The sequence below is a fragment of the Balaenoptera ricei genome, chromosome 20 (genome assembly GCF_028023285.1).
Source record: "Balaenoptera ricei isolate mBalRic1 chromosome 20, mBalRic1.hap2, whole genome shotgun sequence".
In the NCBI taxonomy this organism is placed as follows: Eukaryota; Metazoa; Chordata; class Mammalia; order Artiodactyla; family Balaenopteridae; genus Balaenoptera; species Balaenoptera ricei.
Window position 1 is genome coordinate 9,361,879 of NC_082658.1, and position 22,818 is coordinate 9,384,696.

Sequence of the window (22,818 nt, forward strand, 5' to 3'; positions counted from 1 at the left end):
ACCCTGGCGTGCTCCCCGCGCGGTCTGGGGAACGACACTGCTGGCGGGTATTAAGGGGGGGAGGGGGCGTGGCTTAGCTGGAAGTAGCCAATGGGCCGGGGAGGGGCGCGCGGGGGCGGAGCTCGGGTTTAGAGTGCCGATTGGCCAGTTGGCCCTCCGGTATGCAGATGCGGTGGAGTCACGTGCCAGGGGCCGGGACGACTTCCTGTTGGAGGCCAAGGCGGGGCGGGGAAGGGGGCGCGAGCGCCCCGTCTGGCTGGAGCGGGGGGAGGGGGGGTTCTTGTCAGTTAGAGCAACAAGATGGCCGCGGTGGCAGCTCCGCACCTCAGCGCGACGGCCCCGGGAGCCGCAGCCGCCGCCGCCGGCCCTGCCGCCCCGCAGCCCTGAGCGCCGCCCCGGCCGCCCCCACCGCCCCTGACAGGGCCGTCCCTGCGCCTGCCGCGCTCCTGCCGCCGCCGCAGCGGGCCCGCCCGAGCCGGAGGCGGAGGGAGCGGAGCCGGCCGAAAGCAGAGCGCCGAGCGCAGCCGCCGCCACCTCGGATCCCGGGCCGCGCCGGAGCTGCCGTCCCGCCCGCTGGTGCGAGGAGGAGGGCGCGTCGCGGCGTCGCCGGGGCCGGACCTGGACCCGCTGGGACGCGTCGCCGCCCACCCGCCCGCGCCGCCGCCGCCGCAGCTCGCGCCGGGACCTGAGCCCGCGGCGCCGGCGCTGAGCGGGCCCCCGCCGCCCGAGCGCCCCGCAGGCCCCGGGGCGGCTGCTCGAGTCGTTTTTGCCGCCGCCGCCAGGCCCGCGCCGCCGGAGCCCCGCCGAGGAGCCGCCGCCGCCGCCGGGGACGGATCCCAGGTGAGCGCGGGCCGGGCCTCCGAGCCGCCGCAGTCGGCGGAGCTGTTGGCGTCGCCTTTGTTCGGCCGGGCCCGGAGCGCGAGGGGTCGCGGGTCCCGGCGGGAAGGGTGAGCGGCGCAGGGCGGCGGGAGGAGCTGCCGGCTGCGCGGGGCCGGGTGCGGGCGCGCGCGGGGAGAGAGGCTCGCGGTGCCCTGCGCGATCGGCACGGTCGGCGCGGCCACACGGCGGTTGCGTGTGTGGTGTCTGAAAACGATGCGGTTGGTGGAATTGGCTCCCCCGAGCAGTCACCCACGGGCTTTGCATTTCTGATGGCATGCATGAACCCTAGCGTTTTCGGTGTGGGGCCTCCCGCGCCGTTGTTTGGGGGAGAGCAGGCGCGGGCGTGCCTAGGCGAGCGTGGAGGAGCCCCTTGGCCTCCCACGGGTCTGGAATCAGGTGGGCTGCTCGCCGCGCTGCAGGCTGCAGGGCGATGCGCACGGGGGACGGGAGCCGACCCGCAGTTGCCCCGCTCTTGGAGCGCGGAACCCGAGCGCCTCGGGGCCACCCCCGCTCGAGCGACGCCTCGTCTGCACCTTTGCCTGGTGGATGAGATTCATTAATAGATTCGTGCCTATTAAATGTGCAGATGCGGATACAGGGGTTCCCTGCGCGTTAACTCGGTGGAGAACCTTTCGCTTGCAGGTTACACACAGCTTTGGGAATCTCACGGAAGATGCAGGATTGCTGCCTCCACGTCGCGGGGCGGGGGAGGAGGAGCCGCAGATCCTGGCTGCACCTCTTGCGGTGTAAGACGCTCGACAGCCTCAGGGATTCTGTGCAAAATGAGTGCAACCGTCTCGAACCTTTGCCTCTGTCAGATTGAACCTCCATTTGAGTGGTCTGCTCGGTTATGTCTAGGCGTGAACTGCAGATTCTGAACTCAAAATGGTGCTCTGTAGATGTCCAACTTAAGCGTCTTTAAGGAGTTGCAAGTTGGAGGCGTCTGGCTGGTTTAATCCATTGTGTTGCTGAGGTTCGGGTTTTCTCCTGTATCCGGTGTTCACGTGGATGTGCTGCGGTGTAGGTGGTCAGTTTGATGATCACTGTGTAGAGGCTGCTACGTCTCTGAACGTAATTTGACCCCGCAGGAGGCTTATTTTATGCAAGTTATTTCCTACATTTAGAATTGAGTAACTATGGGGATGAGTTGAGGCACTGGAAATGTGGCTTGAGTGATCTTCGAAGACAGTGGTGGCCAGTTTGAAATGTGTAGGGGGTGCGACAGTTCTACGCATAGATTCCAGACTTCCTTCAATACTACATGAAGGAATAAAGGATAAAACTTAGCCCCAGGCCAGGTGAACTTGGTTGGCAGAGGGCACCTTGAAGAAATTTACATTATTCCAGAACCACGGAAGGTGGTGAAGGTCTTTGAACACCTTTCAGTGTGGCACTCCTAGGATGCTTTGTTGGGGGAAATGATGCAAAATGAGGTTTTCAAAAAGACTAGCCCAGTTGTATTATCCGAATTAATTTTATTATTGGTGTTCACAGATGATAATCGTCTGAATAGTTGTTACTGTGTTCTAAGTCTTTCATACTTCTTGTCCAAATCAAAGACCTTATTGTCTGGTACCTCTGATTTACTGTTAAGGTATGAAATTAAAGTTGACACTGAGGCTGTCATAAGACTTAATCCTAACTACTTTATTTTGGATTCTGGCATTTAAATATTTTAGTAGTAACCTGGGGTACATGTAAAAGTTGACTTTAGGTTTTCCTCCTTACAATGTTTGTTGTTGTTCTTTTTCAAGTGGCATATGTTTTAACACTTTGACAAAGATTATTTTGTAACAGGTTTGTGTTTATACTTAGTTGGCTCAGGAATTTGGGAACAAATAGTTGCCTTAGAGTGCTGATTCTGAGGGAAAGTGGAGCAAATTGTTTCACTTGACTCTCAGTGATTAAAATATAACTAAACCATGGGGGGAAATATAGGAAACTTTAAATTACAGTATTTCTCACCACCACCACCTTTTTGTTAAACAGCCGGCTTTACTGAGATAAATTTGTGCTTTTCCAAATGCTGTCATCTGGCTCACTTCCAAAACCAAGCTGGAGGAGGAGGAGGTCAGGGCTGGAAAGGCGGCAGCCTTTTTCCTTAGTGAAGAGAGCTTTCAGTTGGAAAGAAATGGAAGATAAAATTCCTACAGTACTGGCTGAGAATGGGTTATTTGCATTACTTCCCAAACTCCAAGTGGGGGTGATAAGGTCCTGAATGTAAACTTACTATTGCTTGACTCAAGAAAGTGATGCTAATTTTAAACTTAAAAAAAGAGGGAGTACTAGTGAAAGTTAGTCTATTTCTCTGTTATTTGATTTGAGCATATAGAATGTCTTTGACATGTGTAACTTCTTTAACAACTTAACATTTTAAGGCTTAGAGCCATTTTAAAGACTATTTTGTGGGGGGTATTTTTGGCCTTCCCCAGTAGGAATTAGATGCATGAGATTGCATGCTTCTGTTTTCCATGATATGGACCTCTCAGTCAGGGTTTATTGTGTAAAGGTGATATCTGAGAAGATTTTGTAAGAAAGAAAATAGATTGGCTGTGAAGTCTGAGGCTGTTCCGCATATCAGAATAGCATATGAGTTAGTTAAGATTTGGGGATGGAGCAAGCAAAGATTACTTAGCCAGAGCAACTGAAGCCTGTGTGGGAAGCATGAGAAATGGAGAGATGACAAGGGAATATGACAAGGGACAGATTTATAGAAAGCCTTGGAACGAGGGTAGGCTGAGGGAGCAGGAGGTGGAGCCCTGAGGAGGCAGTGCCTGGAAGGTTGTAAGTGGGGAAGAACCAGGTAACTTTGTTTTTGTTTGTTTTGCTTTTCTTTTTCTGTGATTAAAACTGTTTTGGCTTCTTACTCCTGATTTTGAGACAATCAGGTGGGTTTTTACCTTTTATTCAAGCTTTATTTCAGGGGCTCTTCTGATGTTTTATTTATTTATTTATTTATTAGATGAGCTGTAAGGCAATCTTTTCAAAGAGTATTGGTGTCGTGGTCTATTTCGTATGATAACTGGCTTCACGGTGAAGGTGACTGAATTTTATTTGCTTAATTAAGACAGTTAACGTCTTAATTTTGCTTGAAGATGTCATAGATTTAAGTAGAGGGAGCAGAGTATCAAGTGAGAACTGGCCTTTTTTTTTTTTTTTTAGGACATTTTACAGATTTTCTTTCTTTAAGCCAGTCTGATCATGACTATCTACATTTTTACAAATAAGCTTTTATTATTTTTAAAATTTTTATTGGAGTATACTTGATTTACAATGTTGTGTTAGTTTCTGCTGCACAGCAAAGTGAATCAGTTATATATACGTATATATATGTGTGTGTATATATCTATCTATATATATATATCTATATATGTATCTCCACTCTTAGATTCTTTTCCTATATAGGTCATTACAGAGTACTGAGTAGATCAAATTAGCTTTTAAATAATTGTGCATTCATGAGGAGAACATTCTTTACTTTGCAAAATAATATACAATAAGCTTTAAGATGTTTTCAATCATAAACATTCAGCTTATACACAACTCTTCAGGAATATAATTACTTAAAAATATAAAGGTTCCTTGTTGTCAGAAATAACTATAAAAGCTTACGTAGAGAATGTATGTGTGACATTGAAACCAAAAAATGTGTAATCCTTGCCCAGTGAACTTGTTTGAATAACTTGATTAAAATAATCCTGTAACTTTTCTCTTGTGCAAATTATGTATTTGAACTGTAACTTATTTAAGGAAAAGTAAAATAGTTATTTTTCAATTCTCCAACTGGAATGTGACAAGGATTTGCGTGTTAAAAACATGGTGAAAATTCATACCCTTTGTGCTATTTTTGGAGTTTTACTAAAAATGAATTCTTGGCCACACATGCTTTCAGAGAATGAAGAAGCTATTGCAGGGATGGAGAGCTGTTTGTTAAGAATGCATTCTTCCTCTGTAGCCCTCAAAGACTATAGAGCTGTGTGCAGAGCTAGACAATCTGGGCATCCAGCCATAAAACATCCCTGCTGTAGCACAGATAGTTGTTCGCACCCTCCTGAGCCCTCCATGGCTGCAAACCACAACAGAAGGAACGGCCTTGGGAAAGCAGCGTTCACTGCTATTTTGAACTCTTAATATTCTGCGTGGCTCTCTGAGTTCCAGCTCCGCATTGGGACTTTGGTTTTCTAAGATGTAGTAATGGTTAAGGGTAGGCAAGAATACAGCTTCTGAAATATGTCTCTTCTAGGCCAGTGGATTTCAATATTTGCTGTGGGAAATGAGGAGCAGCAGGTTGTCTGCCTCAGGGTCTCCCTCTCCTTGTTTGCCTCTTTGTTGCAATACTTCTATCCTGTTGGGGAACGACCTGCCTGAAGACACATCACCTGGCCACTGGGCCCTGTGTACAGGGCCCAAAGGAGAGAGTCCTGTGGAGTTTGTCCTCCAGAGAAGAGAGCCTGTGGGCTGCATAGGTCCCACGTGGCTTGGATCCCACTCTACTTCCTCATAGACCTTTTTTTTTTTATAAACCTTTTTTGACACAAAATTTTAAAAAAAATTTTGTACAAAAATATGAAAATGGAAGAGTGTGCAGACATGTTAGCTCATCTTTGTTATAAGGTTACAGCATTTTCTGTGAACACCCATCTACTCGTATAAATCCAGATGATCCCCTATGATCCTCTAGAATACAAACACCTGAACAGCTTGTTTTCTTCAATCTAAAGACCTTCTCTGTTTTCCTTCTTTAGAATGTTTTAGAAATTATTACACTGTTCTATTTCGTAATGCCCTTCCTCTGAAGGCCTGAAGTGCAAACCTATAATATCACAATCTCAAGTCAAATTATTCTCAGCAGCGAGATAACCCCTGTCTGTGGCTGAGTCTTTTACTAACACACAGGCAGGCTAGTGCCAAACGTGGTTAGTGCCGAGGTGGTTATTGGGCGTATGTGTTTTGCCAGATTCATTTTATGTGTATAGTCTAGCTTATTAAGGATAAGATTTCTCACAACTAAAATCAGTTGCTTGGGTTGAGTCTGGCAAAGGCATTGTTTATTTTTTATTACCAAAGATAATTTGTTTTTAATTTTTCTTTTAATAAATGAATGATTTATAGCAACCAGGAATTAAAGTTAAGGTCTGAAGCTGGGAAATGGCAGCAGAGGCAAAACTTATCACCTTCCCAACCATTGGGGCTGTGAAAAGATGTTAACATCAGGAATTGGGGGGGTGGGGTAGAATTACTCCTTTGATTGCATTATGTTTTCTCACACTATGTATGAAATGCACAGGGGGAGGGGAAAGTGTGTAGGAAGGGAATTTACAGCAATAGGCTTTATATTCTTCAGGAGGCTGATGTTTTTTGTTTGTTTGTTTTTTTAAAGATATGGCAATTTATTATTTATTTTTATTTATTTATGGCTGTGTTGGGTCTTCACTTCTGTGCGAGGGCTTTCTCTAGTTGCGGCAAGCGGGGGCCAGTCTTCATCGTGGTGCGCGGGCCTCTCACTATCGCAGCCTCTCTTGTTGCGGAGCACAGGCTCCAGACGGCAGGCTCAGCAACTGTGGCACACGGGCCCAGTTGCTCCGCGGCATGTGGGATCTTCCCAGACCAGGGCTCGAACCCGCGTCCCCTGCATTAGCAGGCAGATTCTCAACCACTGCGCCACCAGGGAAGCCCCGAGGCTGATGTTTTAAATGAGGTTTTGGGGGTAGGTGAGGGAAGCAGGTGTTGGCTGTGTGAAAGCAAGTACATTTGAGTCACTGAGGACAGTGGAGAATTGTGTGTGCATGTTGGGGGGTTACGAAGCATCCTCTCAGGTCGCCAGATCTCAGTTTAAAAATAATCTTCAAATAGGTACAGCTAACATTTGAGCATTTACTATGTGATAGTGTGCCAAGGACGTGAGTGTTACTATCTTACTTAATCCTCACAACACTCCCAGAAAATGGTTGCTTTAATTCTATTTTACAAAGGAGGAAAGGGAGGACAGAGAAGGAAATAAAAGATCCTACAGCTTGTAGGAAGTGAAGCCAGAATTTACACTCAGACAGTCCACTTCAAAGCCCTCACACATGGATAAATAGCTTGGATTATTTGAATAAGTTTTTAATTAGTCTCTCTTCCTCTGGTCTGTGTCCCACCGATGCACTTTATGTATGTTTTCCATTCCTCAGCAGCAGCTTGTAAGGTAGGTAGTATATTATGTTCATTTTCTAGATTGGGAAGCTGAGGCTGATGGAAGTTGAATAGTTTGCCCGAAGTTAGAGCCTTAATAACGTGTCTAGGTCCTCTGATGCCAGAGTCTGAGCCACTTTCTAAAGCCCAAGCCTGGTCATGTCATTCCTTCCTTTACTCTACAAAAATGTAATACCTTTTCTGTTCAGTGGCCACAGTGAAGATTGACCTCTCCCTGCCCTCCATGAGGTGTCCTTAGTGAGGGAGACAGGCACCAAACAAGTAAAAACAAACAAAGCAAAAAACTGAGATACCAGTTAAATGTCGTGAAGCTTCCTTAAGTTCACAGCAATCCATGTTGGTATATAATTATGCAGCCGTGTTCCGCATCTCCCCTCTTGAAGCTGCATGTTAGCACGTGGGATGCTTAGAGAAGTCCAGCAGCAGAAGAAACGTTTACCTTCGTTAGCCCAGTCAGCCTTTCCCAGACTTAACGTGACCACCAAACACTGTTTTCCCTTCGATACTACCTTGTAGTGTAGTTCAGTGGAACAGACTTGGGAATGTGAAAAGAGAGTGCCCAGTCATTCGAAAGAGGGAGGGGACCCATGGGTCACAGTGGTCAGGCAGAACTTCACTTGAAATGGGCCCTGGAAGATTGATAGATAGCATTTGGCTGGATGGAAGGGATATTCTACAAGGAGACGAATGGGCAAGCCATGTTTGGGGAACATTTTGGCAAGTACCTAACCATAGCAGCTGGAACTCAGTATTTTTATTGAATAAGTGAACACCGAGACCTAGCTGTAAGTGGAGTTTTCATGTTGGCAGTAAGGTTTAGAAGGGGCTATATGGGTAGAATCTCCATTCTTTGGCTGGTTAGGAACTTTGGATGGTTGTTGATGGGCATGACATTGAACCAAGTGGTAGATTAGAAACTTGCGTGGAGCTGATGTACAGTGGATGGTTGGAGGGGAGATCAGAAGCATGAAAACCATGGCTGTTGTGGTTGTCTGTGTCAGACGATGCAAGCTTGGACAAGCATAATGGTAGGGACACACTGAAACGGTGTTAGGAAAAATCAGCAGGACAAAACCATACCGAATGATTGGTGTGGGCTGTTGGAAAGAAAGAATTCTAAGAGGTCAGACACACCGTGCTTGCTGCTCTTTCTGGGATGTTCCAGAGAGGCTTTAAATTAAGTAAATAAAGAAGCTAATGTTAAACTGTTTGATTAAATACATAAGTGAGTCCTTTTAAAACGCTGATCGCGGAAAGATGGCACATAATATAGCAGTTTTAGGAGAGTTTATTGTTTGAGGTTCTGGGGTGGAGATTTGACTCACAAGCATAAATCCCAGTATGTAATGAGCCATGTAATAATAGGGTTCTGCTGTTAATTATGGTGAGTACTCTCAACGAAATTGAATTTTCTTAGTACCATCCCTGTAAAAAAAAAAATCTTAACTCAGACTTTATATAGCAGTCCCAGATAATATTGTAAACTTTATGGATATGGAATATTGAAAAAGAAGGGGAGAAAACAAATCTTAAGTATTTCCAGAAAATATGAGATCAGATTATAATGTAAGTAGTATACCAGTGTTCATGGTGGCTGTGTTGAAGTTACTAGAACTTTTTAACAGGTGAATTTACTAGAAGTGATAATATGTTCTTTATTAACAAAGAAAAAAATTAAAGCAACAAAATAGACTTTTTTCTTTTTTTTACTCCTCTAGAATGGGGTGGGGAAGCTTTAAAACAGACAAAAATATTATTTATTTGCCACACTCAGGTGATGAATAAGAACTTTAGCCACTGTTGTACCTTTGTACGTATTATGGTTTTGCATTTAATTGGTGAGCACTATTTATTCTCCCTGTTCATTTTGGACTCTAATCCCCAGCATAACCACTTACAGATTAGTGCTTTACAAAAAAGCCTTAATTATCATCATCATTTCTCTATTAGGTTTTGAGTTCCTTGATAGCAGGGATAATAATGTTTTTGTCTTTGTAATATCTACAGTATTTTGTGGATACTAAGGTTGAAAAATTTCAATTTTGAGTCATCTGCTTCTTCAGAGATGTTGCTTCCACAAATGATCATAGGGGGAAGGGAAGAGATTGATAATGACTACTTTTCCTCTGCTTTTTTTTCTTTTTTTTTTTTTTTTTTTTAGTCTTTTTAGGATAGTGACCCACCATATTTTCAGCTAGTCAGCCCGGCACGGGAGCACGGGATGCACCTGCAGGTGTGAGGAGAGTTATGCAGTGAGTCCATCTTAACAGCCCTCGGCGGAATGCCTTGCACCGTGTTTTCTGTGGGTACCTGTAGGGATGGGCAGTTCTCTTTTCAGGCCTCTGGGCATTGCCAGTAAGTGCCACCAACCAAATTGTAAAGAAGTAATATGTGACATTTCTTAAGGACATTTGAACTTTAGGTATAATTCCTGGTTTGCCTTTCACAGATCAGGTGACTATCATTAGATACTAGCCATTGGAAAAATGAGTGTTATAACTAATAGGATCATTCTGGCCAATCTGCAGTGTCTGGCTAGCATATATTAAATGTATTTTTCTCTACTCCTCTAGGGGGACTCTGGAAATCAGATCGAATTTTAAAAGGATGTTGTCAAAATTCTTTTTCTTAAAATCAATTTATGTTAACTATAATTGAAGTACTCTTTTAGCACAGTTATTAAATGTGGTTAATTAGTTTACACATATGCCTATTTAGCCTTTGATGGCAGAATTTTGATTATGTAGATCCCATGGCCTAAGAAAATGGGGTTTTCTCTTTAGCTTATGGTCTTCCAACTAAATCTCAAATTAGTGGACATTGATTTCAGAATTCAGCCTTTAGGATTACTCAAAAGTTTTTCTTGCCTTTTATTTGTCTTTCCTGTAACCCTCCCCCTCTGCTTTTTTCATTTGCTCTTTTCATGTTTTTAGGGGTTTTTTTTTTTTTATATTTTCTCTCCTGAAACTTTGCACTTCAGAGATGGGAGTAAAGTCTTATCTTGAGGCAATAGGATGAACAGTGTGCTTTCTTTCATTTCGATGTATTGTTGATTTGCTAAGCCTATTTGCTCTGAAGATATAAAATCACTACTGGAGAAAGGATTGCAAACTTCATAATAGCTATAGTTTTTTGAATGCTTGTCGTGTGCCAAGTACAGGGCACTTAACACATTACCTACTTTATCCTCATCAATAGATGTGGAAACCAGCGCACCTCAGAGAGGTCAGGGCTCCCTGATTGCTGGGACTGTGCTCCTGGCTGTTCAGTTGTTCCCCCTCATTCAGATGGACAGAGTGATTTTTATTACATTAAAGATCTAAGAGATCAGGACTTCCCTGGCAGTCCATTGGTTAGGATTCCTCACTTCCACTGCAGGGGGCACGGGTTCCATCCCTGGTTGGGGAACTAAGATCCCGCATGCTGCGCAGCATGGCTTGGGGCCCCAAATTTGATGTGTGGCATTTGGCTTCTTTTAATTTTAAAAATTTATCAAATGTTAACATAAATTACCTGTGTCTAATGGGTTCATAGCCCCAATATCAATAGTATCATTTTGGGCTCTAAAAGTACATTGAAAGAAAACTAACTTTGATGTGTTTATAAGAAACGTTATTTCTCTTGGAAAAACCTGATAGTGAATTCTTTTTTCTCCCTGATTTCTAACTCTGGCATCTAGAATGCAGCTGAGGCAGGAGCGTGTCTGTGAGACAAACATAGATCTCCTGAAATCTTATGGATTACTTTTTTTTCTGCCACAGCAGCAGGTTTTTCTTAAAACACTGTTTGAAATTTAACATTACTGAAAATTTTAAGCCTGCTTAAAGGGGTTCTAGTTTTGATTCAAATTATAAAAAGTAAGGCATTTTTATAGAAATCTGTGCCACCTTGACACTAGGATGCTTTAGTTATTAATGGGATAAGCTAGAAGTAAGCTGCCTTTGGTATATATGAGCAGTATATGATAACTGTCTGTCTTCTGTCTAATTCAACTACTTCCTACTACTTCCTGTTCAATCTCACATTTCAGTTGGAAAGCAATTTCCTCACTTGACCCATTTTTCTTCTGTATTGTGTCTTTCTTTCCAGTTCTTCAACACAGAGAGTTTGAAGGAATGGAGTGTTGTAAACCCTAGCAAGGTGAAGAGATTAAGATACCTGCTTTGGAATAAGCATATTCTCTTTTGTTTCTTCCTTTGGCTCTCTGATTGGAGGGATAATGGTTTTGCTTGTTTACTTTCATGTCACAGTTTTCAGAAGAGATACATATTGTATGACTGAGAATGGTAGAGAGGCATATGGGTAAAGAAAAACACAGGTGTGTGGGGGTAAGGATCTTGTTTTAGTAACATGGATAATTTAAGGATATTATAATTTTAGTAAAATATATGTGCAGTAAGCCTGGCATTAATAAATCTATATTGTAAAATGTCTGTTTATCTGGAGACCTGGGTCTCTTGATATCATTATCTTGTTATCATTAATGCCACAATTAGTCACAGGTTTGACATGTTATCGTGTGATGACATTTGTTTCACACCCATGGCTTTATAGAGTGCTTGAATTGGCTTCTGTCCTTGCCAGATCAAATTCTAAATGTCCTAACATACCTAACAGAACACCAGTCTCCTTCCTGAAACCATCTCTAAGTTCACTGTGTAAACTTTCTCTTTTCTGTCTACACTTACGCCTTTGGTGACCTTATTCAGTCCTGTGACTTTAAATACCATACATACTCTGAAGACTCCTACGTTTTGTTTTGCCAGCCTGGGCTGCTCCCAAGACTCAGTATTTGAATAGCTAGTTGCCTTCTCCACATCTCCACTTGACTGTTGAGTGAGCATTTCCACCCCACAGGGTCAGGACCTGACTCCTCCTCTTGCCCCCGCATCCACTCTGCCTGTACTCCTCCCTGTCTTACTCGAGACCACTTACATCCTTCTAGTTGCTCCAGGCTCAAAACTTTGGAGTCCTCCTTGGGCCTCTCTTTCTTTCCATGTACAGTACATAGGACATTAAACAAGTGATTTCCAAGTAGTCCATGAGTCGAAGAAGAGATCACAAGGGAAAGTCAGAAAATACTTTGAACTGAATTTTAAAAAGAAAACACAACATATCAAAATTCATGTGATGCAGCTAAGCTGTACTTAGAGGGAAATTTATAGCTTTAAATGTCTATATTAGGGCTTCCCTGGTGACGCAGTGGTTAAGAATCCGCCTGCCAATGCAGGGGACACGGGTTCAGTCTCTGATCCGGGAAGATCCCACATGCCGCGGAGCAACTAAGCCCGTGCGCCACAACTACTGAGCCCGTGAGCCACAACTACTGAGCCCGCATGCCTGCCTAGAGCCCGTTCTCCGTAACAAGAGAAGCTACGAATGAGAAGCCTGTGCACCGCAATGAAGAGTAGCCCCCACTCGCCGCAACTAGAGAAAGCCCGCGCACAGCGATGAAGACCCAACACAGCCAAAAATAAAAACAAATAAATTTTTTAAAAAATAAAAATAAAAATAAATGTCTATATTAGAAAAAGAGAAAGATCTCAAAGCAACAATTTAAGCTTCTACCTTATGATTCCAGGAACTGAAGAACAAACTAAACCCATAGCGAGCAAAAAGAAGGAAATAAAGATTAGAGTGAAGTCAATGAAATAGAAATAGAAAACAGTAGAAAAGATCAGTAAAACCAAAACCTGGTTAATTGAAAATATCAACTAAATTGAGAAACCTGTAGCTAGGTTGACCAAGAAAAAGAGAGAAGATACAAAGTACCAAAATCAAGAATGAAGAGGGGACTTGAGAACTGATCTTACAGAAATTAAGTAGATACTCTGAATAACTTTGTGCAGACAAATTAGACACCATAGATGAAATGGACAAAATTCTAGAAATAGATAAATTACCAAAACTGACTCAAGAAGAATGAAAAGTCTGAATGGACATCTAACAAGTAAAGAAACTGAATTAGTAATTAACAATTTGGCACAAAGAAGAGCCCAGGTCATCTTGGCTTAACTGATAAATTCTGTCAGACATAAAAAGAACTAATACAAAGTCTTCACAAACATTTCCAGAAGATACAGGAGGAAGAAACACTTCCCAGCTGATTCTGAGGCCAGTATTGCCATGATAACAAAGCCAAAGACATCATAAAAAAATAAAACTACAGCCCATTATCTCTCATCAATGTAAACACAAAAATCTTTAGTCTAATATTAGGAAACCAAGTCCAGCAACATATAAAAAGGATTATGACCAAATGAGATTTATCCTAGGACTGCAAGTTTGGGTTAACATCCTAAAATCACTTAATCTCGTACACCATATTGATAAAATCAAAGACAAAACCACATGGTCATCGCAATAGATGCTGAAAAAGCATTTGGCAAAATTCAGCTCCCATGCATGATTTAAAAAAACAAAAAAACCTCTCAGCAAACTAGGTAAAGAGAACTTCTTCAACTTGATAAAGGGTGTATAGGAAAAACATACAAAACACAAGGAGTTAACTCATATTTGAGGGTGAGCAACTAAATGCCTTCTCCCTAAAATTGGGAACAAGACAAGAATGTCCATTCTCCTCACTTCTATTCAACATTGTACTGGAGATTCTAGCCTGAGCAATCAGGTTAAAAAAAAAAAAAGGGGGCTTCCCTGGTGGTGCAGTGGTTCAGAGTCCGCCTGCCAATGCAGGGGACACGGGTTCGAGCCCTGGTCCAGGAAGATCCCACATGCCGCGGAGCAACTAAGCCCATGCACTCTAGAGCCCACGTGCCACAACTACTGAAGCCTGCACGCCTAGAGCCCATGCTCCGCAACAAGAGAAGCCACTGCAATGAGAAGCCCGCGCACCACAACAGAGTAGCCCCCGCTCGCCGCAACTAGAGAAGGCCCGCGTGCAGCAACAAAGACCCAGTGCAGCCAAAAATAAATAAATTTATTTAAAAAAGAAAAAAAAGGCATTTATTGGAAAGGAAGAAGTAAAACTTTGGCATGATTCTGTATGTAGAAAACCCTAAGGAATTCTTACACACACAAACACACACACACACACATACACACACACACAGCTACTAGAACTAGTAAACAAGTTCAGCAAGGTCACAGAATACAAGATCATTGTACGAAAATCATTTGTACTTCTGTATACTAGCAAACAATTTGAAAACGAAATTAAGAGAACAATTTCACTATGGCATCAAAAAGAATTAAATACTTGAGAATAAATTTAACAAAAGAAGTGAAAGACTTGGACACTGAAAACTGCAAAACATGGCTGAGAGAAATTAAAGAGGATCCAAATAACTGGAGAAACAGTCTGTGTTCATGGATGGGAAGACACAATGATGTTAATATAGCAGTTCTCCCTAAATTGATCTATAAATTGAACGCAGTTCCCATCAAAATCACAGAAGGCTTCTTTTTTGCAGAAATTGACAAGCTGCTTCTAAAATTTACATGAGAATGCAAAAGACTTAGAATAGCCAAAATCATTTTGGCAAAAAACAAAGGAAGGTCTTAAAATTTCCAACTTAAGAATATACTATAGGGGGACTTCCCTGGCGGTCCAGTGGTTAAGACTTGGCGCTTCCACTGCAGGGGGCGTGGGTTCGATCCCTGGTCTGGAAACTAAGATCCCACGTGTGGTGTGGTGTGGCCAAAACAAATAAACAAAAAGAATATACTATAAAGCTAAAGTAATTAAGACAGTGTGGTACTGGCACATGGACAGACATATAGACAAATGGAGCAGAATTGAGTGTTCAGAAATAAACCTTTATCTTTATGGTGAACTGATTTTTGACAAAGGTGCCAAGGCAGTTCAGTGGAGAAAGGATAGTTGTTTGAATAAATGTTCTAGGACAGTTGGCTGTCCATATGCAAAAAACAAAAAAAAGGTGATTTAGACCTCACACCATATGCAAAAAATGAACTCAAAGTGGATCATAGACTTAAATGTAAAAACTGAAACTATAAAACCGTTAGAAAAAGTGCAGCAGAAAATCCTCAAGACTTTTGGTCAGGCAAAGAGTTCATAGATAAAACACCAAAAGCATGATCCAAAAAGAAAAAAGTTTATGAAGTGGAATTCATCAAAATTAAAAATATTGTGCTTCAAAAGATACCATTAAGAACATGAAAAGACAATCCACAGACTGGAAGAAAATATTTGCAAATCATACAGCTGATAAAGGACTTGTTTCAGATTATATAAAGAACAACTCTTGTAACCCAATGATAAGACAAAATACCCAGTTAAAAATGGACAAAGGATTTCAGTAGACATTCACCAAAAAAGGTATACAATTTGCTAATGAGCACATAAGATGCTCAACATCATTAGATTTCAGGAAATGAAAATTAAAACCATATCCACTTCATATCTACTAGAATGACTGCAATCAAAAGGACAGGCAATAACAAGGACTTGAAGAAACGGGGAACCTCATCCATTGCTGGTGGGAATTGCTTGGTGCAGCAGCTTTGGAAAACAGTTTGGCAATTTCTTAAAAAGTTAAACATAAATTTAGCCTATTACCCAGTAGTTCCTTTCCTACATATCTACCCAATACAGATAAAAGCATATCTTCACACAAAAACATGAACATGAAAGTTATTCATAATAGCCGATAAGTGGAAGTAATCCAAACTACCATCAGCTGGTAAATGGGTAAATGAAATGTGGATATCCATATGGATATGCATACAATGGAATATAATTCAGCAATACGAAGAGTGGAGTTGGGATACATGTTACAGTGTGGATGAATCTCAAAAACATTGTACCAACTGAAAGCAGCCAAATTTCATTTACGTGATATTTCCTAAAAGGGCAAATCTGTGGGATCCAAAAGTGTGTTAGTGGTTGTGTGGGGCTAAAGGTGAGAATGGAGATTGGCATGAAGGATCTTTGGTGGATAATGAAATTGTTTGAAAACTGGATTATGGTTATGGCTGTATAACTCTAAATTTACTGTGCATCTTTTTTTTTTTTTAAGAAGGAAAAATGCTATCTTAAGGCTTTGATGCATGTTAAAATATATATACTTATTATCAGACATTTTCATCTTATTTTTTATTAAAAATATGAGAATTGTTCTTTGTGTGTTTTGTGGGTTTTTTTGGTTTTATTTTGGGGGTATATTACCATTGCTATTTAATGTTCTTTATAGTCAAGGTGTTAATGGATTAGCGACCAGCATTATATCTTGTATATCTGCTGCATTTCCAAGAATGAGTCTTAACTAATTTAAGCTATTTAAATTATTTAAAATTCGCAAATCTTTGGGGTTTATAGCAGAGAAAACTGAGATCCGAAGAGGTGGTGTGACTTGCGTAAGATCACACAGTCCTGGGTTCAAACCCAGGTCTTGCCAAAAAAAACCCACTAGCTTTATGTCTTTTGACATAGGTAAATGAGCAAAGAAAAAGATAATTTATAAAACAGACTAGTAATCAAACATTTAAAAAATTTATCTTGCCAGTAGTCAAAGAAAAGCAAATTAGAGAAACCAGAAAATTTTTTTGACATATTCAGTTGGCAAAGCTTAAATATAATCCTAAGGAGAATGAGAAAAGAAAATCTTCCACTCATATGGTGCTAGTGAAAATGTGGCAGTGAAAATGGGTACAAACACCTGTAGGCAGTGAAAATGGTAGTACATATCAAAAGATTCAAATACCTTAATACCCCTGGTGAGGTTATTTTTGGGGCATCGTTATTAAGGTATTTTCCCCCACATATACTAAACTGCAAATATTTAAAGTATACCGTTCAATAAATTTTTATATATCTTTGAAACCATCCCCACAATCAAGGCAATGAGCATATCTGTTGAGGTTAAGTTTTGAAGTATGTTGGTAGGAGTGGTGGGACAGTGCACTGGAGGAGGATGAGAAGCAAAATTTTAAAACCACATGACCACTGGAAAACGATGGTAGAGGGAATGGGGATGCCTTCCTTATAATTTTGCCCATAAAGGTAAGCTACACATAGCAGTTTTTGAAATATTTGTCATTCTTGTAGGAAGGTAATTATCTCTTAAATATTATTTAATCAAACCTTTCCTTTTGGGGCTAAAATCTATTCTTTTGAAAATATAGAAAAGCATTGTGGTTAAGAGATTTGGAGACTTCACACACAAGTAAAGTTTTAACAACGGAAGTGGGAGCTGGCATATGGTTGCCGTCTTTTTTTTTTTTTAATTGTTTGATTTAATATTTATTTATTTATTGTTTATTTATGGCTGCGTCGGGTCTTAGTTGCGGCACGCGGGATCTTTTGTTGCAGCGCATGGGCTTCTCTCTAGTTGTGGCAGGTGGGCTCCAGAGCACATGGGCTCTGTAGTTGTGGCACGTGGGCTCAGTAGTTGCGGCATGTGGGCTTAGTTACCCTGCAGCATGTGGGATCTTAGTTCCCCGACCAGGGATCGAACCCACATCTCCTGCGTTGGAAGGTAGATTCTTAACCACTGGACCACCAGGGAAGTCCCGGTGGTCCCAACATTTGAGTGAAAACCACCATCATCCGTTCTTATCATTATTTTATAAAACAAAAGACGTTCCCATGCAAAGAAGTACAAAGGACACCATCTTAGAGGAGAGTCCTATAAATTAAGTGAATGTAACTTTGTGGAAAATGTTCCTCATTCTTATTTTTCTAATTTTGTGGCGTTATCTGGAGTTACTTGATAGTGGGGTTGGTTTCACAGCTGTATACATATATCAAAATTTATTGAATGGTATACTTTAAATATGTGCAGTTCATTCTCATTAACTGACAACCATCATTTGAGGACCACTGGTATAAGCATGGTCTTGGGAGTATAAATTCCGGGATAGATTTCTGGGAATGCCATTTATCAGCTCAGTGACTTAATTTCTCTGAGCCTTTGCTCATCTGGAAGAAGTGGATAATAGCGCCCACTACAGGGTTACTATAGAGATTAAATGAGATAGTGCATAAATTTGATACATTGTAGGTACACGTTATCGTCCCTGTATTCAGCCCTGCCAAGTCTATTCCTCCCTACCACACATTTGTGCTATCATCTGTTTGTGTGTATATTACTGTAATTTCAAAGGAGTGATTCAAGTCTAGAGAGTGGTATTGTTTTAACCCTATCATAGACATGACCATAGTAATCACTTTGGTATGATTTGTAAGGTGTGGGAGGGGGTTGTTTTATCCTGAAAAGATCCACAGATGGCCTATAAAATTATTGCTTGAACAAAAGGCATGGAATAGAGATTGAATCTGTATTCTTTGTAGACTGTTAGGATTTGTTCTTGTGATGATTATATTGTCCATTTAATTTACTGTATTTCACACTGAGAAGCCCCATTCAGGGTTCCAGAAGTGCTTATTATTAAATCGATCTTCTGTGGCATTTAATTATCATAATGTGGTAAAACTTTGTTCAGTAAGATCAGATACCTAAGAAATATACAGTCACTCAGACACATATGTTAAAGAGAGAAAGGAGAGGAGGAGAGTAGAGTGAGCAACAATATCCCCTTTTCAGTTCCACTAATATCTTTCTTAGATCTGTAATCTCCAGTACTTTTATTTTTTATTTTATTTTATTTTTTTTATAAGAGACTCTTTATTTTTTTTTAATTAATTTATTTATGGCTGTGTTGGGTCTTCGTCTCTGTGCGAGGGCTTTCTCTAGTTGTGGCAAGCGGGGGCCACTCTTCATCGCAGTGCGCAGGCCTCTCACTATCACGGCCTCTCTTGTTGCGGAGCACAGGCTCCAGACGCGCAGGCTCAGCAGTTGTGGCTCACGGGCCCAGTTGCTCCGCGGCATATGGGATCTTCCAAGACCAGGGCTCGAACCCGTGTCCCTTGCATTGGCAGGCAGATTCTCAACCACTGCGCCACCAGGGAAGCCCCTCCAGTACTTTTAAAGCTTTGGGTAATGAAAAGCAACTTCTTGATTCAAGAATAGTAGGTATTTATGCCCTGGTGCGAAACAAAAAGACAGCTTCTTAGGTCAAAAGGAGACATTTATTGAGCCTTAACCTTGTGGTAGGACAAGATCTTAACCTTTTAAGTAGTCACAGAACCCTTTGAGACTCCAGAAAACCTAAATGGAATGAAGAAGAAATTTTAATTATAAAATAATTTCTCTCCAGTAAGTTCCTTCTTTTTGACAATGTTAATAAAATTCTTTCATGGGAATTCACTCGTGGTCCAGTGATTAGGACTCGGTGCTTGCCAGGGCCCAGGTTCAATCCGTGGTTGGGGAGCTAAGATCCTGCAAGCCACGCAGTGCAGCCAAAAAATAAAAATAAAATAACAAATTCTTTTATACTTTTTAATATTTACTATTTAAATTGTCTCAGAATTTTAAAAAGAGGGAAAGCTATTGACTTTCCTTTGTGAAGCTAGCATAATTATACCAAAAACATGAAAATGATATCAACAAAGCTATCTTTAGATTTCTATTAACATAAATATAATCTGAGAATCTTAAGTAATTTATAGAAAGTATAATTCATCAGTGTTAGCATTATTTCTTTAAAATCTCTTTCTAAAGAGAATTAGAGACATGCAGTAGCATAAGATTATCTTAACTGCTACCTGGAAAGTCACTGAGTAAAATTCAATATCCTTTCGACTCCTGCTTCTGGCTAAGGCAGACTAGCTGTATCAGACCACCCCTGCTGCCAAGAACTAAAAAAGTTAGGTGGAATATAAAAAGCAACTCTTTGAAGGCGTTGGAAGCTACCAGGGTATTGAGGATTTTTTTTTAAAATATATTTATTTATCTATCTATCTATCTATTTATTTATTTTTGGCTGCGTTGGGTCTTCGTTGCTGCACGCGGGCTTTCTTTGGTTGCGGCGATTGGGGGCTACTCTTTGTTGCGGTGTGTGGGCTTCTCATTGTGGTGGCTTCTCTTGTTGCGGAGCACGGGCTCTAAGTGCGCAGGCTTCAGTAGTTGTGGCCCGTGTGGGCTCTAGAGCGCAGGCTCAGTAGTTGTGATGCACGGGCTTAGTTGCTCCGCGGCATGTGGGATCTTCCCAGACCAGGGCTCGAACCGATGCCCCCTGCACTGGCAGGCGGATTCTTAACCAGTACCCCACCAGGGAAGTCCCAGCATTGAGGATTTTGAGGGGCCAAGATCCCCCAAAAGAAGGGAGGTAAGAGGCAGAATAAACATTTGCTGCCACATGACCCCTCAGAGGCATTTGCCAACTCAAAAGCTGTAACTGAAGAGCTGAACAGAAAACTGAGGCCGAGAAACTAAGTAGAGTGTTCAGACTTGGCAGGGTTGGGGGGGGGGGGCACAAGAGGGATGTCAGGGATGACAGTGGGGAAAGGACCCTGGTAAACATCCCAGGCTTTTGGTTGGGCCTCCCTAATTGCTTTCCCCCACCCCCAAACAAAAGTTTTATCCTAGGAGTAATGATGAACATAAAGATCATACTGAAATCCAGCCCTTGCAGAAACTGAAACTTACTTTTGAATTGGTTAAAATAGATTAAAGTGATTTTACCTCTACTCTGAAGTGCCTGTCAGAAGCAAAAGTAAATAAATGTCCTCTAGAAGGAGATAATATCATCCAGTCTCATATCTCCACAATTTTTCCGCGCAGTGACTAACATTCAGTCCAAAACTAGGCATGTGAAAAGACTGAATATCAAGAGAAAAGACAGACAATAAGGACACCCATAGAAGATCCAGGTATTAGGGTTATTAGACTTGGACTTTAAGATAACATCGATTAATATGCTCAGAAAATTTAATGACATAAGAGTTTCAGCAGAAAACTGGAAACTATTAAAAAAAATTTAATGGAAATTCTAGAATTGAAAAGTACAATAACAGAAGGGTTTCATAGCAGATTAATCACAGCTGAAAAGAGCATTCATGAACTGGAAGACAGATTAGAAGAAAATATCCATGCTAAAGCACAGAGACAAAAGGATAAAAAAGGAAAAGAAAAAATACATAGACAAATGGAACACTTTGATGTCTAAAATACTTATATTTGGAGTCTCAGAAGGAGAGAAGAAAGAAGGTCAGAAATAATATTTAAATGGCTGAGAATCGGGACTTCCCTGGTGGTCCAGTGGTAAAGAATCCGCCTTCCAATGCAGGGGACGCGGGTTTGATCTCTGGTCGGGGAATTAAGATCTCACATGCCATGGGGCATCTAAGCCTGTGTGCCACAACTACTGAGCTCACACGCCTCAATGAGAGAGCCCGCGTGCCACAAATTACAGAGCCCATGCACCACAACTACAGAGCCCACACACCCTGGAGCCCACGTGTCACAGCTAGAGAGAAGCCCACGCACCACAACAAGGAGCCCTCACACTGTAACAAAAGATCCCGCATGCCTCAACGAGGATCCCGCATGCTGCAGCTGAGACCTGACGCAGCCAATAAAGAAATAAAGAAAAAAAAATGGCTGAGAATCTTCCAAAACTGATGAATGCTATCAAGCCATAGATTTAAGAACCACTATGGACCTTAGCAGGATTTAAAAAAAAAAAAAAGAGGGAGGGAGGAAGGAAAGGAAAGGAAAAACTGCTAAAAACCAAAGAAAGTCTTAAAATTAGCCAAAGAAGGAAAAAGGCATTACCTTCAAAGGAGTAACAGATGATTGACTTTGCAGAAGAAATGGAAATTGGAAGACAATGGAATATCTTCAAAGTTTTGCAAGAAAATAACTGCCAACTTAGACATTTATATCAAGCAAAAATCAAGGTAGGATATAGACATTTTCAGACAGATAAAAACTTGTGAGAATTCATTACCAGGAGATCCACACTAAAGGAACTATAGAGTTCTTCAGGTAAATGGAAAATTATCCCAGATGGAAGCATAGAGATGCAGGAAAGAATGAAGAGCAGTGGAAAGGGTAAATGGTGCATAAATCTAAAGTAATATTAACTGTATAAAACAGTAGAAATAATAAATGACAACAATAGCACAAAAAGCAGGAAGAGGTTAAATATGGTTTAAATACTCGAAGGTCCTTGTAATTTTTATTTTAAAAAAACCTAATGAGTCTGGGATATATGATGTAATATCTAAGGAGGCCCTTCTCAACTATGTTTAGTGAGAGAATCACATCCTAATGTCCAAAGATAGGGACCGTCAAACTTCAGCCCATGGGCCAAATCCAGCTTGCAAGCTGTTTAAATAACGTTTCATTGGAACACAGCCATGCCTATTAGTTTATGTATTCTCTATAGCTGCTTTTATGATACAATGCCAGGGTTTAGTAGTTGCAACAGACACAATATGGCCAACAAAGCTCAAAACGTTTACTCTCTAGCCCTTAATAGAAAAAGTTCGTCAACTCATGTGCTAAAGTATCCTTTGTATGTAATGAATTAATCTCTGTGCTTCTAGCATGGCGCTAGCTATGTATCATCCTTGGAAGAATTGAAAAATAGTCACTCAAGTTATTTTCTGTAAGGCACAATTCTCTCATGGAACTTTAGTTGGAAAAAGCTGCTCCAGGATAGCCACTAAAAGGATAGAAAGAGAATTTATAGATACCAAGCTAATAGAGAAAGAGAGGGGAAATGGAATAATAAAAAAATACTTACTGGTCCAAAAGAAGACAAGAAAGGAGAGGAAATAAAGTGTAAAACGAGTAGTAAAATGGTCAATTTAAGTGATATCAGACAAAATAGACTTCAAGGCAATACACATCCCTAGAAATAAAAAAAGGAAATTTTGTAATGAAAAATGAGTTAATCCACTAGGAAATTTGTATG

General features: G+C 41.4%; 1 protein-coding gene across 5 annotated transcripts in view; it reads left to right on the forward strand.

Annotated features, from left to right (window-relative positions):
* Positions 1-736: 736 nt before the first annotated feature.
* TNRC6C (trinucleotide repeat containing adaptor 6C) overlaps positions 737-22,818 on the forward strand; it is a 133,853-nt gene continuing 111,771 nt past the window's right edge. For 3 of the 5 annotated variants that reach the window (XM_059908718.1, XM_059908719.1, XM_059908720.1), the window contains exon 1: positions 737-840. The gene's annotated coding sequence lies outside the window, so the exon portion shown is untranslated. The remainder of the gene's footprint in view (positions 841-22,818) is intronic. The other 2 variants (XM_059908717.1, XM_059908721.1) reach the window with 1 other exon arrangement.